Source organism: Lactuca sativa, chromosome 3 (assembly GCF_002870075.4).
Source record: "Lactuca sativa cultivar Salinas chromosome 3, Lsat_Salinas_v11, whole genome shotgun sequence".
In the NCBI taxonomy this organism is placed as follows: Eukaryota; Viridiplantae; Streptophyta; class Magnoliopsida; order Asterales; family Asteraceae; genus Lactuca; species Lactuca sativa.
The window spans coordinates 249,254,720-249,276,242 of NC_056625.2; positions in this window are offsets into that span (position 1 = coordinate 249,254,720).

The window sequence follows — 21,523 nt, forward strand, 5'->3', positions numbered from 1 at the left end:
CTACCCGGTACGGCCATTCTGGGGTGCCGACCTACCCGTGTCAAGCCATTCTGGGGTGCTGACCTACCCATACGGCCATTCTGGGGTGCCGTCTTACCCGTGTCAAGCCATTCTGGGGTGCTGACCTACCCATCGGTCCTAACAACCGATCCTCGGGGACTATTTCACCCCTACAACTACGATCACATGTAACATAACAAGCCAGCATGCAAACATAACATCACGTACTATCAGACATTTCTGGGGTGTCTGACTACCCTTCGGTCCTAACAACCGAACTCTACTACTATCACATATAACGTATCATGCTAGCATACAACATAACAGGTAGTAGCAATCAAGATGATATCACAAAGACAATCATCCAACATACAACTCCTACTGGTGGGCCGGCATTGTGGCCTTAGACCCACCGCTACTGGAAGGTAACTCACTTGAACTGCTGAGCCCTGCTGATAACCCTCTGGCTGCAACTCGACAATCCCCTGAACCGCTGCTCCTCTAGCTCTCCGAGCTATCAATATACAACCCAACACTTAGTCTAACTGACCTCCAAAGGTTAACCAAGTCAACTCTAGTCAAAGTCAACCTTCCAGGTCAACCCTACTCGCCGAGTCACCCCACTGACTCGCCGAGTTCATAAATCCAGAGTCCTTCCACTCGCGACTCTACTCGCCGAGTCAGCCCCTGACTCGCCGAGTTTACCGATTCCGATTCCTGTCCTGACCAACTCACTGAGTCCTGGCTCGACTCGCTGACTCGAGTCTTAACTCGAAGGGTTTGGGACCACTCGACCTGACTCGCCGAGTCTAAGAACAGACTCGCCGAGCACACGACAAACTTCATTCAACTCGACGAGTTGTTCATCCAACTCGCCGAGTTCATGCCCATCTTCATCCGACTCGACGAGCTGTTCATCCCACTCGTCGAGTTCCTCCTCATCTTCAAGCTACTCGCCGAGTCCACTCGAAGGACTCGTCGAGTCCACTAAGATCCACTTACATGCAGAGGACTTCCGAGTCATGCATGAGCTCCAAACTATAGATCTACCCTCCCCAAGCCTATTTCCCACGTAAAGTTGCAAACTTTACGTGTAGAGAGTGAGATCTAGGCAAAATACACCCATAGCTAGGGTTTAGGACCAAGAGACTCCAATTTCCACCCAATGGCTGATACTTTATGAGATTACATACCAAAATAAACATGGATCTGAGGTAGCAACCTCAGATCTGGACCTCAAGCTCAAGATTGGACTTAAACATGGCTTAAAAGCCCCAAAACTCATAACCAAAGAAGATCTAAAGGAGGGAAACGAATTGATACCTTCCAATGCTCTGAAATGTTCCCCAAACTTCAGATCCAAGGCCACTCCTTGATGCCTCCAAGATTCCCACTCCTTCTTCTTCCTTAAAACCACTCAAAAATGGCTAAAAGCTTGAATGAACACAATGGGGGCTTAAGGTGCGGTGTTCTGGGTGCAAGAGGCTGTAAAGGAGCCCTAGGAAGAAGATTATGATGCTTAAATAGGCTCCAAGCCCCGAATTTAGGGTTTTCCTCGCACAGACCAGACTCGCCGAGTCCACTTGGCCGACTCGTCGAGTTGGTCACTTTCTTATCGACCCGGATCCCGCTCCGACTCGCCGAGTCCTTCCTTTGACTCGTCGAGTCCCTCTTAAATTTAGGGTTTCCTTTACTTTCTTGGCTTTCAAAATCCTGGGTGTTACAACTCTCCCCCACTTAAACTGAACTTCGTCCTCGAAGTTTACCATGGCCCATCGCCTACGATCTGCCTCCAATACTCAACTCCAGCCGCCTACCTGCGCTGGTCTTCCACCGGATACTGCACTGAACCCGCAGGGGTTCTCCATTTCTTTTCTTGCGCAAATCCCTTGCCTTCCCAAGGCAAGCCTCATTACCGACTTTTCCTTTGACACTGTGAAGGTCCTATCCTTCACTAACTCCATCACCTCCCTGCCATTCCCAGACGGGTCATCACCGTCAGCACTCACTGACACTCCTTCCTGCCAACACTTGGTGTCGAGTACCCCTCGACTCAACTAACTGAACTCCACCATACGCTGCATACTCGCACTGCCACCGACTGGCAATTCAGCTATTCCTCGACTGACTTCCAGACAAACTGGGACCGCCCTGGTCCCTACCAACCTCTCAATGACTGGATTACCGGTTCCCACCGGTAGCTAGTCCCAACACCATCACTGGTCGCTCCCAGCGACTCCTGAAGATACTTCGACTATCTATAACTGTTCTATCCATTCTGCCGCTCATACTGAAACGATGCTGCTGGAACCAACTTGCTTATCTCCCATCTGATTACTCAACTCCTACTAACTCGAGCCTTCCATCCTGAAAGAAAAGCTACCTGCCTAGCTATCCTTATAGATCACTTACACTTGGCAGAAGGCTCAACTGATCCTGCTGAGAGGGACTTGCCATTTCCAATTCAACCAACTATACTGTCGGCACTTGCATTCCAACACAAATGCAATACTAACCCAAAACCCTGAAACCTTCCAAACACTGAACTACCTGCAATACTGAACCTGCCTGAAACGCTGAACCGACTGAAATGCTGAACGGCCTGAAACACTGAGCTGCTTGAAACGCTGAGCTGCCTGAAACACTGAACTGACTGAAACATTGAGCTGTCTGAAACATTGAACTGGCTGAAACACTGAACTCCAACCCAACTGTGGAGTCAAGGGACTCCTCACTTAGTCGCTTCCACGACTTCTGAACGAAATCTTCCTCTAGGACTAGTTTCCACTAGTTATCCTGTCACTGTGGCTCTAGCAACCTTCCGATCCAACCGATCGGGTCCATACGTCACATCCTGACATCATCAATTCCACGACTAACAACATGATGGCTCCCAGACTGACTGTAGCCCACAACATACCCGAACCCCAACGGTCCACTGCTACTCTGATCTCATAACTGATGTGACGATCTATAGCCCAAATTGCTGACTTAGCCTTAACTGATCTATTTGGGAAATCCGAAATCTAACCCGTGGATTCCCATATCCTCACTGCTGCACCCGAACTGGTGAGTACAACTGCTTTCCCGCGTCTAACACGCGCTCATGCTACCTACCAATCTGATAAAAGGCTGCGACTACGCTCGCGGACTTACAACTCTCTAATACTATCCGGCTGCTAGTGGATGCTACGGCTACCCCCGCAGACTTACAACACTCTACTACTATCTGCTGCTAGTGAATGCTACGGCTACCCCCGCAGACTTACAACACTACTACTACCTGACTGCTAGTGAATGCTACGGCTACCCCCGCAGACTTACAACACTACTACTACCTGACTGCTAGTGAATGCTACGGCTACCCCCGCAGACTTACAACACTATTACTACCTGACTGCTAGTGAATGCTACGGCTACCCCCGCAGACTTACAACACTACTACTACCTGACTGCTAGTGAATGCTACGGCTACCCCCGCAGACTTACAACACTACTACTACCTGACTGCTAGTGAATGCTACGGCTACCCCCGCAGACTTACAACACTACTACTACCGTCCCGAGGTCATCCTGACTATCCCTAGTCCCGCTAGTGATTCCTCATCTTGATTCCTCAAAATAACCCTCAGTCTTCGAATACTGCATCAACCTCAACATCTTATATCCTTGATATTCTTAGCGCTTCGTCGAGGAATTCTTCGGCTTGGTTCCCAAATCAACCGGCTATTAATCCGGATACAAGAAGCTATTGTTGGGAAGTTTCCAAACTCCCAACTCCTGAATCCACGCTATCCTGCATGCTAACTCTGCCACTGGCTACTAATACGAAAACATCCCTTGATACCCGTTCTCAGGATCTTCATTCCGACTCTCATGCGTCCGACAGGTGGTCCTCCATTCCTGGATTCCCAACCAGCTTCTAACCATCTCGATTACATGAACTAACTGCTGGGAAAAGTTCTCGAACTCCTAATTCTGAACTTCTCAATCCATCCACCACTGGGCTACTACCATTTCTTCTCAGAGGCCGCACACTCATTCTGAGTCTACGAGACTCTTATCCATGTATCCCCGGAGGGTTCTCCCCTACTTCGATCCTGCTTACCCCTTGCTGCTTCACACTCAAAAGAGATCCCGATCTTTGCTGCCATTCTATAATCATTCTGCTAAGGAACCCAGGCCTGCCATAGCTAGGGATCTAACCAATCCATCTCTAACACTATGCCACTCCGAACTAGCGAGACGCACCAAATCCCTTCCAAGCATGCTACAATTACCGCAACCTAGATAACCCGTTCTATTGGGGAACAACCGCTGACTATCAATCTAAAACCAAGGTATGCAAATGGCATATAACTCATTCACCAGCAGGTAGCATAATACTCATAGATACATGCTTACTAACATCGATGCAATACCATAACCATAGAGTTACTACAAAGGAAGGAATTCAACATCATACCTGAGATCTAGTGCGGCTCGATCTTGACTTCCTGTGAAACGATGGGTGCCCGACCCTGAACTCTCTCCACCACCAAGACGGGACAGCGAGACCTGAAATGACCCGGCTGATGACAATGAAAACATCTCTGATCCTGCTTACAATCCCGATACACATGCCCCCTTTCCCCGCACTTGAAACACCTGAACTTGTGACAAGCAAACCCATGAGTTCCTCCACACTTACTGCACACCTCTAAATCCTCGTGACCTTCAGCGCCCAAGTCAGCTGAGTAGGACTCCACACTTCTCCCCAATCTCCCTGCGGCACATGCTCGCTTCCTTTTTCCGAGTTGCCCAACCAAACCAATCTCCTGCTCCTGAGTGACCCCGACTACTCCATCAACCGCATGAAGAGCAGCTGGTTGTCCCTGGAACTTAACGGCCAAACGACTAGTGACCCGCTCAATGATGTTGGGTAACTCCTCACGAATGACTAGCGAAACCTCATTAGATACCCAATCATGCAAGGGTCTCTCCCGGAGGCAGGGTGCCCCACTCACTCCTGACCCCTGATGGCAAAAGTCAGAAATGGAATCCCCCCCCCCCCCCCCCCCGGATGGATCTCCGATCTCCATAAGAACCGGGCTCTAGACGAGCCCCAAACTGCCCTGAAATTATCCCGGGCCTAAAGGCCTCAAGATGACTGTCCATAAGCTCCACGATGGCCTCTCTAACTGAACCAAAAATCACTGGAGTCTGATCAATGATGCTGCGTACAATCTCTGTGGAAATGAAATCCCTCATCTTATCATCAAGCTGCCCGGCTCTAAAGCCCGAGCCAGACCCATCCTTGACACCTGAACTGCTAACTGGTATCTCGCGCAACGTCACCATGCTGAAAAATATAACAAAATCCTGATCAATTTACATACTACTGCTGAGGAATTTCTCACTCACTGCCCCATTCCTGGTTTCGTCTTGGCCCCTCTTGAATCGAGTACGGATCCTCTGCTTTCAGTAGTATGGTCCCCTACTACCTTCCACATCTATCCATACTTTCCTCAAGAGTTACCTCAACTCCACACAGTCCCCTTTACTCTTCTACTGATCTCTGCTACTCTCATCCTAGGCTTGCCCTAGGGAACCTCTGACTCTACCCAAACAGTCCTCAGCTGCTGAAGGCCTCCTTGTAATGCCAATTAGCCACCACCTGAATACCATCACATATAATGAGGCTCGGATAATCCTTCGAGTAAAAGTCTCGTCCCTACAACGGTTGGACTCAGACGAGAGCTGCGCAGTAGGGCCAAATCCAGCACTCTGAGATTATCCAACCCTGATCACATGTGATGTGACGTATTCACCTAATGGCTAACTCCCATCACTCAGAGTCCCACAAAGCACAAAGCAAGCAGCATTCGGATAAGGAAACATACTCAGGCAAAACAATTCTCATAACAAGAAACTGTACTAGCATACAATGCTAAGCTCATGCTATCAGGCATAACCTACACAGGCTATCCTACTGCTGTCTACTCAATACTAGCATGCAATTCTCATAAAGCTGAACACATAAAGCAGGCACATAAGGCATCATCCTAGATCCTTAGTCCTATTCTAGCATGCTGTTCTACTGGAGCTGGAACTGAAACTGAAACTGAAACTGATACTGAAACTGATACTGATAATCATAATATAACTTGTATAGGTAAATTGGGAGTACTTACTTGAGCTCGGCTGATTGCATGCACCACACCCTTTTCTTTTTTCAAAACTCTTTTTGCTTTTTCTAAAACCCTTTTCTTTACATTTTTCTAAAACTGTTTTCTCTTCTCAAAATTCTTTTGTAACTACGATTTTTCTTTTGAAAACTCTATACCACTTCCTTAGTTTGAGTTCAGGCACACTCGGAAGTGCGCCCGAATCCCTCAAACCAAGGCTCTGATACCAACTTGTAACGACCCAAAAATCACGACTAAAAATTTCTTTTAAAACATTACTAAAACTAGATTTATAAAAACATATCATAAGTTAAACATAACTTTCGAGTATTAAATTCAAAACATAATATCATTATCAGAGTAAACATTCCCAGGTAGACTAATCTATGGTGTGTGCCATGCGATCACCCCGAGCTCTTCCCTCCGCTACCGGAAGTACCTGAAAACAAAACTGAAAACCGTAAGCACGAAGCTTAGTGAGTTCCCCCAACGTACCGCATACCATACAACCACATAACATATATACTGCCAGGCTATTCTGGGGTGCCTGACTACCCGGTACGGCCATTCTGGGGTGCCGACCTACCCGTGTCAAGCCATTCTGGGGTGCTGACCTACCCATACGGCCATTCTGGGGTGCCGTCTTACCCGTGTCAAGCCATTCTGGGGTGCTGACCTACCCATCGGTCCTAACAACCGATCCTCGGGGACTATTTCACCCCTACAACTACGATCACATGTAACATAACAAGCCAGCATGCAAACATAACATCACGTACTATCAGACATTTCTGGGGTGTCTGACTACCCTTCGGTCCTAACAACCGAACTCTACTACTATCACATATAACGTATCATGCTAGCATACAACATAACAGGTAGTAGCAATCAAGATGATATCACAAAGACAATCATCCAACATACAACTCCTACTGGTGGGCCGGCATTGTGGCCTTAGACCCACCGCTACTGGAAGGTAACTCACTTGAACTGCTGAGCCCTGCTGATAACCCTCTGGCTGCAACTCGACAATCCCCTGAACCGCTGCTCCTCTAGCTCTCCGAGCTATCAATATACAACCCAACACTTAGTCTAACTGACCTCCAAAGGTTAACCAAGTCAACTCTAGTCAAAGTCAACCTTCCAGGTCAACCCTACTCGCCGAGTCACCCCACTGACTCGCCGAGTTCATAAATCCAGAGTCCTTCCACTCGCGACTCTACTCGCCGAGTCAGCCCCTGACTCGCCGAGTTTACCGATTCCGATTCCTGTCCTGACCAACTCACTGAGTCCTGGCTCGACTCGCTGACTCGAGTCTTAACTCGAAGGGTTTGGGACCACTCGACCTGACTCGCCGAGTCTAAGAACAGACTCGCCGAGCACACGACAAACTTCATTCAACTCGACGAGTTGTTCATCCAACTCGCCGAGTTCATGCCCATCTTCATCCGACTCGACGAGCTGTTCATCCCACTCGTCGAGTTCCTCCTCATCTTCAAGCTACTCGCCGAGTCCACTCGAAGGACTCGTCGAGTCCACTAAGATCCACTTACATGCAGAGGACTTCCGAGTCATGCATGAGCTCCAAACTATAGATCTACCCTCCCCAAGCCTATTTCCCACGTAAAGTTGCAAACTTTACGTGTAGAGAGTGAGATCTAGGCAAAATACACCCATAGCTAGGGTTTAGGACCAAGAGACTCCAATTTCCACCCAATGGATGATACTTTATGAGATTACATACCAAAATAAACATGGATCTGAGGTAGCAACCTCAGATCTGGACCTCAAGCTCAAGATTGGACTTAAACATGGCTTAAAAGCCCCAAAACTCATAACCAAAGAAGATCTAAAGGAGGGAAACGAATTGATACCTTCCAATGCTCTGAAATGTTCCCCAAACTTCAGATCCAAGGCCACTCCTTGATGCCTCCAAGATTCCCACTCCTTCTTCTTCCTTAAAACCACTCAAAAATGGCTAAAAGCTTGAATGAACACAATGGGGGCTTAAGGTGCGGTGTTCTGGGTGCAAGAGGCTGTAAAGGAGCCCTAGGAAGAAGATTATGATGCTTAAATAGGCTCCAAGCCCCGAATTTAGGGTTTTCCTCGCACAGACCAGACTCGCCGAGTCCACTTGGCCGACTCGTCGAGTTGGTCACTTTCTTATCGACCCGGATCCCGCTCCGACTCGCCGAGTCCTTCCTTTGACTCGTCGAGTCCCTCTTAAATTTAGGGTTTCCTTTACTTTCTTGGCTTTCAAAATCCTGGGTGTTACAATCACACTCATTGTTTAAGAATGTTGTTATTTTTTAAGAATTATACTTGTTATTCTTTCAGAATGTTTGTTATTATTCAATGAATCACAATCATATAATGTAATTTTTTGATATATTATTAGTGGAAGAATCGATTTTGTGTAGTCTTTCAAAATGTATTTACTAGTTTATGGATGACATTCTGTCATTCTGACAGAATAAAATCGAAAAATATATTTACTAGTTTATAGTTGGCATTCTATCATTTCGACAGAATAAAATCGGATTTTTAAATTTGAATTAGTTTAAAATATTCAGAATTTTAAAAAATAAAGAAATTAACATCCCTAAAAATCCGAAAATTTCCTTTTTTAATATAGGTTAATTGACTAAAATGCCCTTATGTTGAAATTTGTATGATTATATGGTATATGTTATCATATTCTACTATCATAGACCCTCAGATCATTACCTTTAATTATATTCCATCCGATGGTCCAGATCTGTGCATTCTGGCACACAGTAGTTAGTAAAAACAAAATAACCTAACCCTATATATATATATATATATATATATATATATATATATATATATATATATATATATATATATATATATATATATAAGAGTGAAGGATTAAAATCAGATAAATCCTTTGGCTCTTTTGGTATGTAGTTGGCTTTGTGGAAGGGGAGATGCAAGTTTGAGTCTCCCTCCCTGAGTTTTCAAAAAAAAAAAATTGATTTTTTATATTAGTAAGAAAGGAGTTGACATGACATTCCACGTCAATAGTGTTTCCAAGGTGGAGTGCCACATCAACAAGTGACAACGTAAATAGGTTAAAATGGATTAAAGTGTAAGAATTAGTTGATTTATTAGGTTTTTCTAATAAAAAAATTTCGAGACTAAATTGAAACTTTTGCTAAAAATTTAGGATTTTTTTGAGATTCCCAGATAAAATGTTGAAAATATAGTGACTGTTTTGAAAATTTCTTCCTTGAAAAGCTACTAAATACAAGTTTTGTATTTGAAAATATATATATATATATATATATATATATATATATATATATATATATATATATATATATATATATATATATATATATATATATATAAAAGTTAGAAAAATCAGAAAATATTTATAATATGTTTTTGTGTTTAAAATATTATAACATGTTGGAAATGTTTATACCATTTTGTATATCATTTCTATCAATTTGATATAAAAAATGTTATAGGCTAGAATTGGTATAAGTAAATATTTGTCGAGGTGCCCATGTTTGAGAAGTAAGTTTAAATAGGAAATGATTGGGATCTATGAGTGGAAAACTAGGCTTTATTTAAGATTCTAATAAAAAATTATATTTTATTAAGTGAAACAGAGTGCATCAAGTGATTAATAGTAACGACATTTTTTAATTAAAAATCAAGAAAAAAGTATCTTAGATTATAAAACAAAGATGACAACACATTTTAAATAAAAAACAAAAATGTTCTCACTCTTATATAGAAAAAATGTGTTAAGTTAAATTCGGCCTCATAAAACTAGACCACATATTTTAGAAGTTTAATGTATTATTATACATGGTCGTGTTCCAGTTTTGTGTGGTCATGGGCATCATGGCAACTAAGGTTTTCTTTTTTATATCATGAAAAGCTTTTTCGATATTACCTTTCAAGTTTCAACAAATAATTTTAATTTATTTGCTTATAATACGACTTAAACAAGCTTCTATTTGATAGTTTTACATGCACGTTATGTGTTCGATAAAATGCTAAACGCGCATGATAAAATGTTTGACCGAAGTTATGAATTTAAACAAGAATAACATGCAAACGCAATCTTTGGTAGGTATTCTTTTCGCAAGCAATTAATGTGTATTTCCTGATAGGGTATATATTTCCCTATTTGCCACATGTAAGTTATTTCTGAATTATTAACCCAATCATTAATTTTTTCTGTCTAAAAGATCATTTTGGGTGATAACATTAGTTATGCCGATCAATCTGTAGCAATGGCTAATGAACTTCAACAATCATGACTTTCTACTTGATGAAAGCTTATTACTTGAAACGAATGATGCTAGAAATGATTTGAGATGGATTCTCTAAATTTTTAGCACATTATTTGTTTCATTTCTAATCTTCTATTGATATTTAACTCTCATACCTTATTTAGTTTTTAAGCATTCTTAGGAGTTTTTTTGTTCAGCATAATGTGAAGCAAGGGCCTCTTTCTGATGTCGTATTGAATTGACCAAATCGATTCTGACAATTTGGAATGTGGATTTGAATACCACTTCACAAACTGAATATATAATAGCATTAAAGCTATCTGTGTTTATTTCAACATCTACAAAAACAAACTCCATCACTCTCTAGCGACCAGGATCACCATCGAACCACTATTCTTGTAACGACCCAATTTTCATGACCAAAAAAATTTCGTTTTAAAAACATTACTTTTAGAAAATATAAAAGGCTAAAACATTGTCTGATCAAAATATCACACCAGTGAACCGTGTCTAAAAACCAATTCATACATTTAATTAAAATATCAGAGTACAAATCCCAGTGAAGCTCGTAAATGCGGAAATCGGAGAGTGTGTGCGTGACGTGCCGCTACCGCGCCGACTCCTTTCCCCTAGCTGAGGAGGTACCTGAAACCAAACCGAAAACTGTAAGCACAAGGCTTAGTGAGTTCCCCCATAATACCACATACCATGCGACATATAACAATCATTATTCAGCTAGGAGTTACGGGCCTTGCCCACACTCGGGAAGATACGAGCCCTGCCCACACTTCGCTAGCCGGGAGATACGGGCCTCGCCCACACTTGTGAAGATACGGGCTCTGCCCACACTTCGCTATCCGGGAGATACGGGCCCTGCCCACACTCCGACCTCGGAGAGATACGGGCCCTGCCCACACTCAACCACCAACCCATAACATACAAGTATCACACAGACAACAAGTATAAGCAATTCTATCATGTTAACACATATATCATACTTAACTACAACAGAGATACGGGCTCGGCCCACACTCTAGTACTAGCATCTCGTCTACACGGGTCGGCCTTGGTGCCTTAGACCCGTTCCTACTGGAAAGGAAACTCACCTCGAAATAGCTGCTGGTCTGTGTGGGAACTGATCACCTACTACTGCTGCTGCTGCTCCGGAACCCTCCGGCTGCAATTCCCACAATATACTCAATCAAACACTGCTCACTGACCTTGGGTAAAATGACCATTTTACCCCTGACCTTGCCCTAAGTCAAAGTCAGAGTCAACTTTCAGTTGACCTCGACTCGCCGAGTTGGCTTTCCGACTCGCCGAGTCCCTACGCAAACGACTGCCCTGAATCCCGATCCTACCCGTCGAGTTAGGCGACGACTCGACGGGTTCGCCTTCATGACCAATATTCAAGTCCTTCATCCTACTCGCCGAGTTGTATGAACAACTCGTCGAGTCCATCTTCATCCGAAGAACACTCATGCTAAGATTCGCCGAGTTGTATGAACAACTCGTCGAGTCTGTTCTTGATCTAAGGAGATTGCCTTGAACTCGCCGAGTCGGGGCATCGACTCGCCGAGTACCTCCATTGATGGGTTAAGCTTCCGACTCACTGAGTCACACTCTGTGACTCACTGCTCACTCGACACTACAAAAAAGGGGGACAAACTCGAAGACTCGCGAGCAGACTCGCCGAGTCACATGAACGACTCGCCGAGTCGTTGCCATGCACTCCTTAAATATACCGATTTGCTCGATTCCAGCCCATGTCATTCATAGATCTGGACTTCTAGGACACGAATCACACGTAAAGTTTCCAACTTTACGTATGGATATTCACCAATATGGATTTTAGGGCTCAAAATGTCTCAAAAGGGTAGATCTAGGGCTAACAAGTCACATGGGGCCAAAAAGCTAACAGATCTGAGCTCCTGGAGCTCAATCTTGCATAGATCCAAAGGCCAAACGCCTTATTACGACATATAATGCACATACAAACTTGGGGAAATGACCAAGAAGGACCCAAATGAAGTTTTAAGCATAGAATCAAGGGGAAAACGGGTTATACCTCAAAGGAACTGCTGGAAGGACACAAATAATGCTTGGATGGCTTCCGTTCTTCTGGATCTACTTCCTTCCTCTTTCAAAGCCTTCAAAAACACACCCACTAACCTCAAACTCTCAAAGAAATAGCTTAGAACGAGAGATACAGGGCTTTAAGGGTCAATGGGGGCCGGCTTGGGGCTGATAAGTCCTTTAAATAGGGTGCAAACCCCTGAAACTTAGGGTTTCATCCAACAGCTGTGACTCGCCGAGTCCAGGATATGGACTCGCCGAGTCACCAACTTAAACGTGTCCCGGGTCCCGCATCCACTCGGCGAGTCGGACCTATGACTCGCCGAGTCCAAGGCAAAAAGAAAGGAAATACTCAATAACATTTACGTACCAGGAACCGGGTGCTACAAATCTCCCCCACTTATTTTAGACTTCGTCCTCGAAGTCTGCTGCTCGATCCTGAAACAGCTCGGGATAATGCTCCATCATCTCGTCTACCGGCTCCCAAGTCCACTCCGAACCCTTGCGGTGCTGCCATTGCACCTTCACTAGCTCCACCCTCTTGTTCCTCAAATCCTTCGACTTCCTGTCGAGGATTGCGACTGGGCGCTCAATGTAGTTCAGGCTGTCATCAACCTGAATATCCTCCAAAGGTACTACTGCAGAATCGTCCACTAGGCACTTTCGCAACTGCGAAACATGGAAAGTGCTGTGGATCTGGCTAAGCTCGGCTGGCAGATCCAGCCTATATGCTACCTTGCCCACCCGGGCTAAGACCCTGAACGGTCCGATAAATCGCGGGCCCAACTTGCCCCGCTTCCTGAATCGGATGACGCCTTTCCACGGCGACACCTTCAGGAGGACCATATCCCCGACCTGGAACTCTAAATCGGATCGACGCTTGTCGGCATAACTTTTCTGCAGACTCTGAGCAGTCTGAAGCCTGCTCCGGACCTGCTGGATCCTCTCAGTCGTCTTGAGCACCACTTCGGTGCTTCCCATGACTCTATGGCCAACCTCACCCCAGCATATCGGGGTCCTACACCTCCGTCCGTACAACATCTCGAAGGGAGGGCGGTCGATACTCGCGTGATAGCTGTTGTTGTAAGAGAACTCGGCCAGGGGAAGATAGGTATCCCAGCTACCACCGAAATCTAGCACGTACGCCCGCAACATATCCTCCAGAGTCTGGATGGTCCGCTCGCTCTGCCCATCCGTCTGCGGGTGAAAGGCAGTGCTAAAATGCAGACGAGTGCCTAACTCGTCATGGAATCTCTTCCAAAACCTGGAAGTAAAACGCACATCCCTGTCCGAGATCACCGATACCGGCACCCCATGCCGTGCCACAATCTCCCTGATATAGATGTCGGCCAATTTCTCGGCCGATATGCTCTCCTGAATCGGAATAAAGTGAGCACTCTTGGTCAATCTATCCACGATGACCCAAATCGAATCCACTCCACGTGCGGTCCTGGGAAGCTTCGTGATAAAATCCATCGTGATATCTTCCCATTTCCACAGTGGAATATCCAACGGCTGCATCTTGCCATGCGGTCTCTGATGTTCGGCCTTGACCTTCCTGCAGGTCAAACATCGCTCGACATACCATGCCACATCCCGCTTCATGCAGGGCCACCAATAGTCTAGACGAAGATCCCTATACATCTTCGTCGCCCCGGGATGAATAGAGAATCGGGACTTGTGCGCCTCCTCCATCAAAATCTGGCGCACGCCTCCGCGATACGGCACCCACACCCTATGGTGTAGTGTCAATAACCCTCGGCTATCATAATCGAAGGAGGAAACCTGACCTACTACACGCTCGCTCTTCCGATGCTCCTCCTTGATAGCCTCCTGTTGAGCCTCCCGAATCTGCTCCAACAGGGGAGTCACCACGGTCATCCGCATGCAAACGTCCCTGGTCGGCGCCGTCTTGCGGCTAAGCGCATCGGCCACCACATTGGCCTTCCCCGGGTGGTGAAGGATCTCGCAATCATAATCCTTCACCACATCCAACCACCGACGCTGCCTCATGTTCAGATTTGGCTGATCCATGAGGTACCTCAAACTCTTGTGGTCCGTGAAGATGGTACACTGAACCCCATAGAGGTAATGTCGCCAAATCTTGAGGGCAAATACCACCGCCCCCAACTCCAAATCGTGCGTCGGGTAGTTCGCCTCGTGAGGCTTGAGCTGCCTCGAAGCGTAAGCAATGACATGCCCCCTCTGCATCAGCACCGCGCCCAACCCAGAAATGGACGCATCACAATAAACCACAAAATCCTCTACGCCCTCTGGCAGGGCTAAGATCGGCGCCTCACATAATCTCTGTCTCAGCGTCTCAAATGCAGCCTGCTGCTCGGGCCCCCACCGAAAGACCACGACTTTCTTCGTCAGCCGCGTCAGGGGCACGACTATCTTGGAGAAATCCTGGATAAATCTCCGATAGTAGCCTGCCAAACCTAGGAAACTCCGAATCTCAGATGGAGACTTCGGAACCTCCCATCTCATCACGGCCTCGACCTTGGCCGGATCGACCAGAATTCCGTTCTGGTTGACGAGGTGTCCCAGAAATTGCACCTCCCGCAACCAAAACTCACACTTGGAGAACTTGGCATACAAGCTCTCCCTCCTCAGGGTCTCTACCACCTCTCTCAGATGCTCCTCATGTTCCTCCCGGGTCTTGGAATAAACCAAGATATCATCGATAAAGACTATCACAGACCGGTCCAGCATCGGTCTGCATACACGGTTCATGAGGTCCATGAACGCGGCAGGAGCATTGGTGAGCCCAAACGGCATCACCACGAACTCATAATGGCCATAGCGCGTCCGAAACGCGGTCTTCTGCATATCCTCCTCCCTGACCCTCATCTGATGATAACCCGAACGCAAATCAATCTTGGAGAACCAAGATGCGCCCTGAAGCTGGTCAAAGAGGTCATCAATCCTCGGGAGCGGGTAACGGTTCTTTACCGTTACCTTGTTCAGCTCCCGATAATCTATACACATCCGATGCGACCCATCCTTCTTCTTCACAAACAGGATCGGGGCTCCCCAGGGAGAACTGCTCGGACGAATGAACCCCTTGTCTAGCAGCTCCTGTAGCTGTGTAGACAACTCCTGCATCTCGGGAGGAGCCAACCGATACGGTGCCTTGGCTATCGGAGCCGCACCAGGAACAAGGTCGATCCTGAACTCCACCTGTCGCTCCGGAGGTATCCCAGGAAGCTCCTCTGGGAAGACGTCTGCAAAGTCCCGAACCACCGGAACCTCGCTTATCGATGCATTACCCGCCTCTCGGGTATCCATCACATACGCGACATAACCTGCGCATCCCTGCTGGAGATAGCGCCTAGCCCTCGCTGCTGAACATACAGTGGGTCCATACTGGGGTCTCTCGCCATGAATCACTAACTCTCCCCCTCTTGGGGTCCTGACCCGCACTAGCTGCTGCGCGCAATCTATCACCGCCCCATTAGGGCTCAACCAATCCATGCCAATAATCACCTTGTTCCCACGCAACGGAATGGGAACCAAATCTACCAAATAGCGCTCCTCAAACAAACGCAGCACACAATCTTGAAATACCGTCGATGCTCGCACCGATCGATCGTCAGCAATCTCCACTTCCAAAGGGCAATCTAACTCGCTCGACGACTCATGAAACTTCCTGCTAAGCGCAAGGGAAACGAATGATCAGGATGCACCCGAATCGAATAACACCTGGACTGGGAGGCCGTTCACATGGAACGATCCTAAAGCATACGCATACATACAGAGCACATATCAATAACATAACATAATAAAATAAGATAGAGGGAAAGAATCATACCCGTCACCACATCGGGTGCGACGCGTGCCTCCTCGGTAGTCAGCTGAAATGCCCGACTCCTCACCAATGGAGCCTCTGCCTTGCCCTGCCGACCATCCGTGATCCGCAGGGTCGCTGGAGCTGGCGCCTTCACCGGCGCTGAAACTGTCAACTGGGGGCAATTGGCCTTCTTGTGGCCCCTTTGGTTGCAGTGAAAACACAGCAACTCCGATGTCTGAATAGCTGAAACCGGAGTAGTACAATCCCTGCTAAAGTGCCCTGCCTTGCCGCACTTGTAGCAGCCCACTGGACCCATCCTACACGCCCCCACATGCGTCCTGCCGCATTTCCCGCAGCGGCCCGGTCCTGACTGACCTTTCGGCCTACCATCTGATCCCTTGGGCTTCTTCCCCGAAGCCCCTCCTGCCTGACCCTCCTCTAGCTTCCATTTCCGGATGTGCTCCAAATCTATCTCCCTCTCCCTTGCCCTGGCAATCATGGAGTCCAGGGTAGGGCAAGCCGAAAAGCTAACATGCTCCCGGATGTCAGCTCGTAGCATATCATGGTAACGAGTCCTCCTCATGTCCTCGTCACCGGCATACTGGGGCACCAACAAAGCCCTCTCCCTGAACTTGGCGGTGATCTCCGCCACAGTCTCCGTCGTCTGCCTCATGTCAAGAAACTCCCTGGCCAGCTGCTGAAGCTCGACCGCCGGCGCGAACTCTGCTCTGAACCTGGTCACAAAGTCCGACCAGGTCATAGCCTCGATAGCTGAGGCTCCCAACGAGTCACCCACTGACTCCCACCAATCCCGGGCTCGGTCCCGTAGACATCCCGCTGCATACCTCACCTTCGACCCCTCGGGGCAGAAGCTAGTCAACTGGGCAGACTCGATGTCTGCAATCCATCGCCTGGCAACAATGGGGTCTTTCACCCCATGGAAATCCGGCGTACCGCTGCCCCTGAAGTCCTTGAAGGACAGCGTGCGAGATCCTGACTGGCTAGATGCCATATCACTCCTGAATGCCCGAAGGCGATCCTCCATCAACTCCATGATCCCTTCCTTGATCGACCCAAAGATAATGGGGGTCGACTCAAGGATACCCCTGGTGATCTCTGACGCGATGAACTCGCGTAGCCCCTCATCAATTGGCTCGGAACCTGATCCCGAACCTGACCCCTCTCCTGAGCCGCCATTTACCGGCCTCGATCGGAGTACCACCATTCTGCAATACATCACAACAATCATTAGTGATACTGATACTCCCTGAGGGATCACATCTACTTACAAGCTCCCTGGTCTTATCTTGGCCATCCTTGGTTCGGGTACGGATCCTCTGCTTTCAGTAGTACGGGCCCATACTACCTTCCACATCTATCCGTACCTTCTTCAAGGATTGCCTCGACTCCACCAGATCCCTTTCACTATTGTTGATCACTGCTATACTCATCCTAGGCTTGCCCTAGGGAAATCTCTAGTTCCACTCTAACCAGTCCTCAGCTGCTACAGGCCTCCTTGTAATGCCAGTTAGCCATTACCCGAATACCATCACATGTGACGAGGCCCAAATAATTCTTCGAGTATCCGACTCGTCCTACAACGGTTGGACTCAAACAAGAGCTGCGCAGTAGGATCAAATCCGGCACTCTAAGATTATTCAACCCTGGTCACACGTGGCGTGACGCATTCACCTAATGGCTAACTCCCATTATTTAGAATCCCACGAAGCACGAAGCAAGCAGCATTCAGATAAGGGGTAACAATCTCAACTAACTCTATCACCTTCAGGAACTGAGCTAGCATAAAGTGCTAAGCTCATACTACCAGGCATAACCTAATCAGGCTATCCTACTTACTGTCTACCCGATAACTAGCATGCAATTTTCATACAACCAAAACACAATAGCAGGCACATAAGGCATCATTCCTAGATCCTTAGTCCTATTCTAGCATGCTGTTCTACGAAAGCTGATAAACATAACATAAACTTGTATGGGTACTTTGGGGAATACTTACTCGAGCTCGGCCGGTCGCGCACATCACACACTTCGTTCTTTCTCAAAATTCTTTTCTCAATTTTCGAAAACATTTTCTTTTAGAAACTCTTTTAATCCCTCGATTTGAGTTCAGACACCCCCGAAGTTGTGTCCGAATCCCTCAAACCAGGGCTCTGATACCAACTTGTAACGACCCAATTTTCATGACCAAAAAAATTTCGTTTTAAAAACATTACTTTTAGAAAATATAAAAGGCTAAAACATTGTCTGTTCAAACTATCACACCAGTGAACTGTGTATAAAAACCAATTCATACATTTAATTAAAATATCAGAGTACAAATCCCAGTGAAGCTCGTAAATGCGGAAATCGGAGAGTGTGTGCGTGACGTGCCGCTACCGCGCCGGCTCCTTTCCCCTAGCTGAGGAGGTACCTGAAACCAAACTGAAAATTGTAAGCACAAGGCTTAGTGAGTTCCCCCATAATACCACATACCATGCGACATATAACAATCATTATTCAGCTAGGAGTTACGGGCCTTGCCCACACTCGGGAAGATACGGGCCCTGCCCACACTTCGCTAGCCGGGAGATACGGGCCTCGCCCACACTTGTGAAGATACGGGCCCTGCCCACACTTCGCTATCCGGGAGATACGGGACCTGCCCACACTCCGACCTCGGAGAGATACGGGCCCTGCCCACACTCAACCACCAACCCATAACATACAAGTATCACACAGACAACAAGTATAAGCAATTCTATCATGTTAACACATATATCATACTTAACTACAACAGAGATACGGGATCGGCCCACACTCTAGTACTAGCATCTCGTCTACACGGGTCGGCCTTGGTGCCTTAGACCCGTTCCTACTGGAAAGGAAACTCACCTCGAAATAGCTGCTGGTCTGTGTGGGAACTGATCACCTACTACTGCTGCTGCTGCTCCGGAACCCTCCGGCTGCAATTCCCACAATATACTCAATCAAACACTGCTCACTGACCTTGGGTAAAATGACCATTTTACCCCTGACCTTGCCCTAAGTCAAAGTCAGAGTCAACTTTCAGTTGACCTCGACTCGCCGAGTTGGCTTTCCGACTCGCCGAGTCCCTACGCAAACGACTGCCCTGAATCCCGATCCTACCCGTCGAGTTAGGCGACGACTCGACGGGTTCGCCTTCATGACCAATATTCAAGTCCTTCATCCTACTCGTCGAGTTGTATGAACAACTCGTCGAGTCCATCTTCATCCGAAGAACACTCATGCTAAGATTCGCCGAGTTGTATGAACAACTCGTCGAGTCTGTTCTTGATCTAAGGAGATTGCCTTGAACTCGCCGAGTCGGGGCATCGACTCGCCGAGTACCTCCATTGATGGGTTAAGCTTCCGACTCACTGAGTCACACTCTGTGACTCACTGCTCACTCGACACTACAAAAAAGGGGGACAAACTCGAAGACTCGCGAGCAGACTCGCCGAGTCACATGAACGACTCGCCGAGTCGTTGCCATGCACTCCTTAAATATACCGATTTGCTCGATTCCAGACCATGCCATTCATAGATCTAGACTTCTAGGACACGAATCACACGTAAAGTTTCCAACTTTACGTATGGATATTCACCAATATGGATTTTAGGGCTCAAAATGTCTCAAAAGGGTAGATCTAGGGCTAACAAGTCACATGGGGCCAAAAAGCTAACAGATCTGAGCTCCTGGAGCTCAATCTTGCATAGATCCAAAGGCCAAACGCCTTATTACGACATATAATGCACATACAAACTTGGGGAAATGACCAAGAAGGACCCAAATGAAGTTTTAAGCATAGAATCAAGGGGAAAACGGGTTATACCTCAAAGGAACTGCTGGAAGGACACAAATAATGCTTGGATGGCTTCCCTTCTTCTGGATCTACTTCCTTCCTCTTTCAAAGCCTTCAAAAACACACCCACTAACCTTAAACTCTCAAAGAAATAGCTTAGAACGAGAGATACAGGGCTTTAAGGGTCAATGGGGGCCGGCTTGGGGCTGATAAGTCCTTTAAATAGGGTGCAAACCCCTGAAACTTAGGGTTTCATCCAACAGCTGTGACTCGCCGAGTCCAGGATATGGACTCGCCGAGTCACCAAATTAAACGTGTCCCGGGTCCCGCATCCACTCGGCGAGTCGGACCTATGACTCGCCGAGTCCAAGGCAAAAAGAAAGGAAATACTCAATAACATTTACGTACCAGGAACCGGGTGCTACAATTCTTTTTATAATAATGTCTCTTTCATTGTCTCTAATATACTATACAAGTTATCTTCTAATTGTTATACAATGATTAATTTGGAGTTCACATTGACTTCAGATGGATGAAGTTTTCTCTGTTATTCCAAGTTAGTTCTCTTTCTTCGTCTCGTTTTTCTTATGTGCTTTTGATTACCTCTATATATAAGTCAAATAATATTCCCCATTTATATAAAGGCAATTCTTATAAACATAATATTTTTTAGGTGTAGAGGACTCTAGTGATGGTGGAAACTTGTAAAGCAGAGGGTTTAACAAATCAGTTAGAGGTAGTTAGAGGTCGACTGAAGTCCTTAAAAAGTTACATTTTCATGCGTAGGCACAAAATGACTTGTTTCCATCATTGCAACATCACACTCTGGCCTCATATTGAGCATCTCATATTGTGTAACATAAGTAAAATCATGGTTAAATTTGGAAAATTATTTCAACTAGGGTTTGGACCATCCGCGCGATGCTGCGGAATCCCGGTATGTTGAAAAACACAGGCCGACATGGATACGTATTTAAGAGAAATTTTGAGACAACTTTCAATGTCACACCCCAAAACCAAGAACGGCAGAAACGTTCTGGAGCGGAGGACGTCATGTACAGTATCACAACAATGAAAAGTAGTAAACAAGCAACAACATCATCCATTGCATTAATAATATAATTTTAATACAAGTGTTATGTCAAATTATAATAGACACTAAAGTATAAACAAAATGAAAGATGAGTCTCGAACGAGCACCATCTTCTCTGAACCTTGCATCGGTACCTGTCTATGGTTGACCTGAGGATACAAGTTATTTTGAAAGAGAGTATCAGCTTTAAAGCTGGTGAGATCATAAGTATTTTAGTGTTTTAATTTGTATGCAAGTATTTGTATGTATATGAATTGTATGTATTGAAAATGTATATGAATTGTAAGTATTGAAAA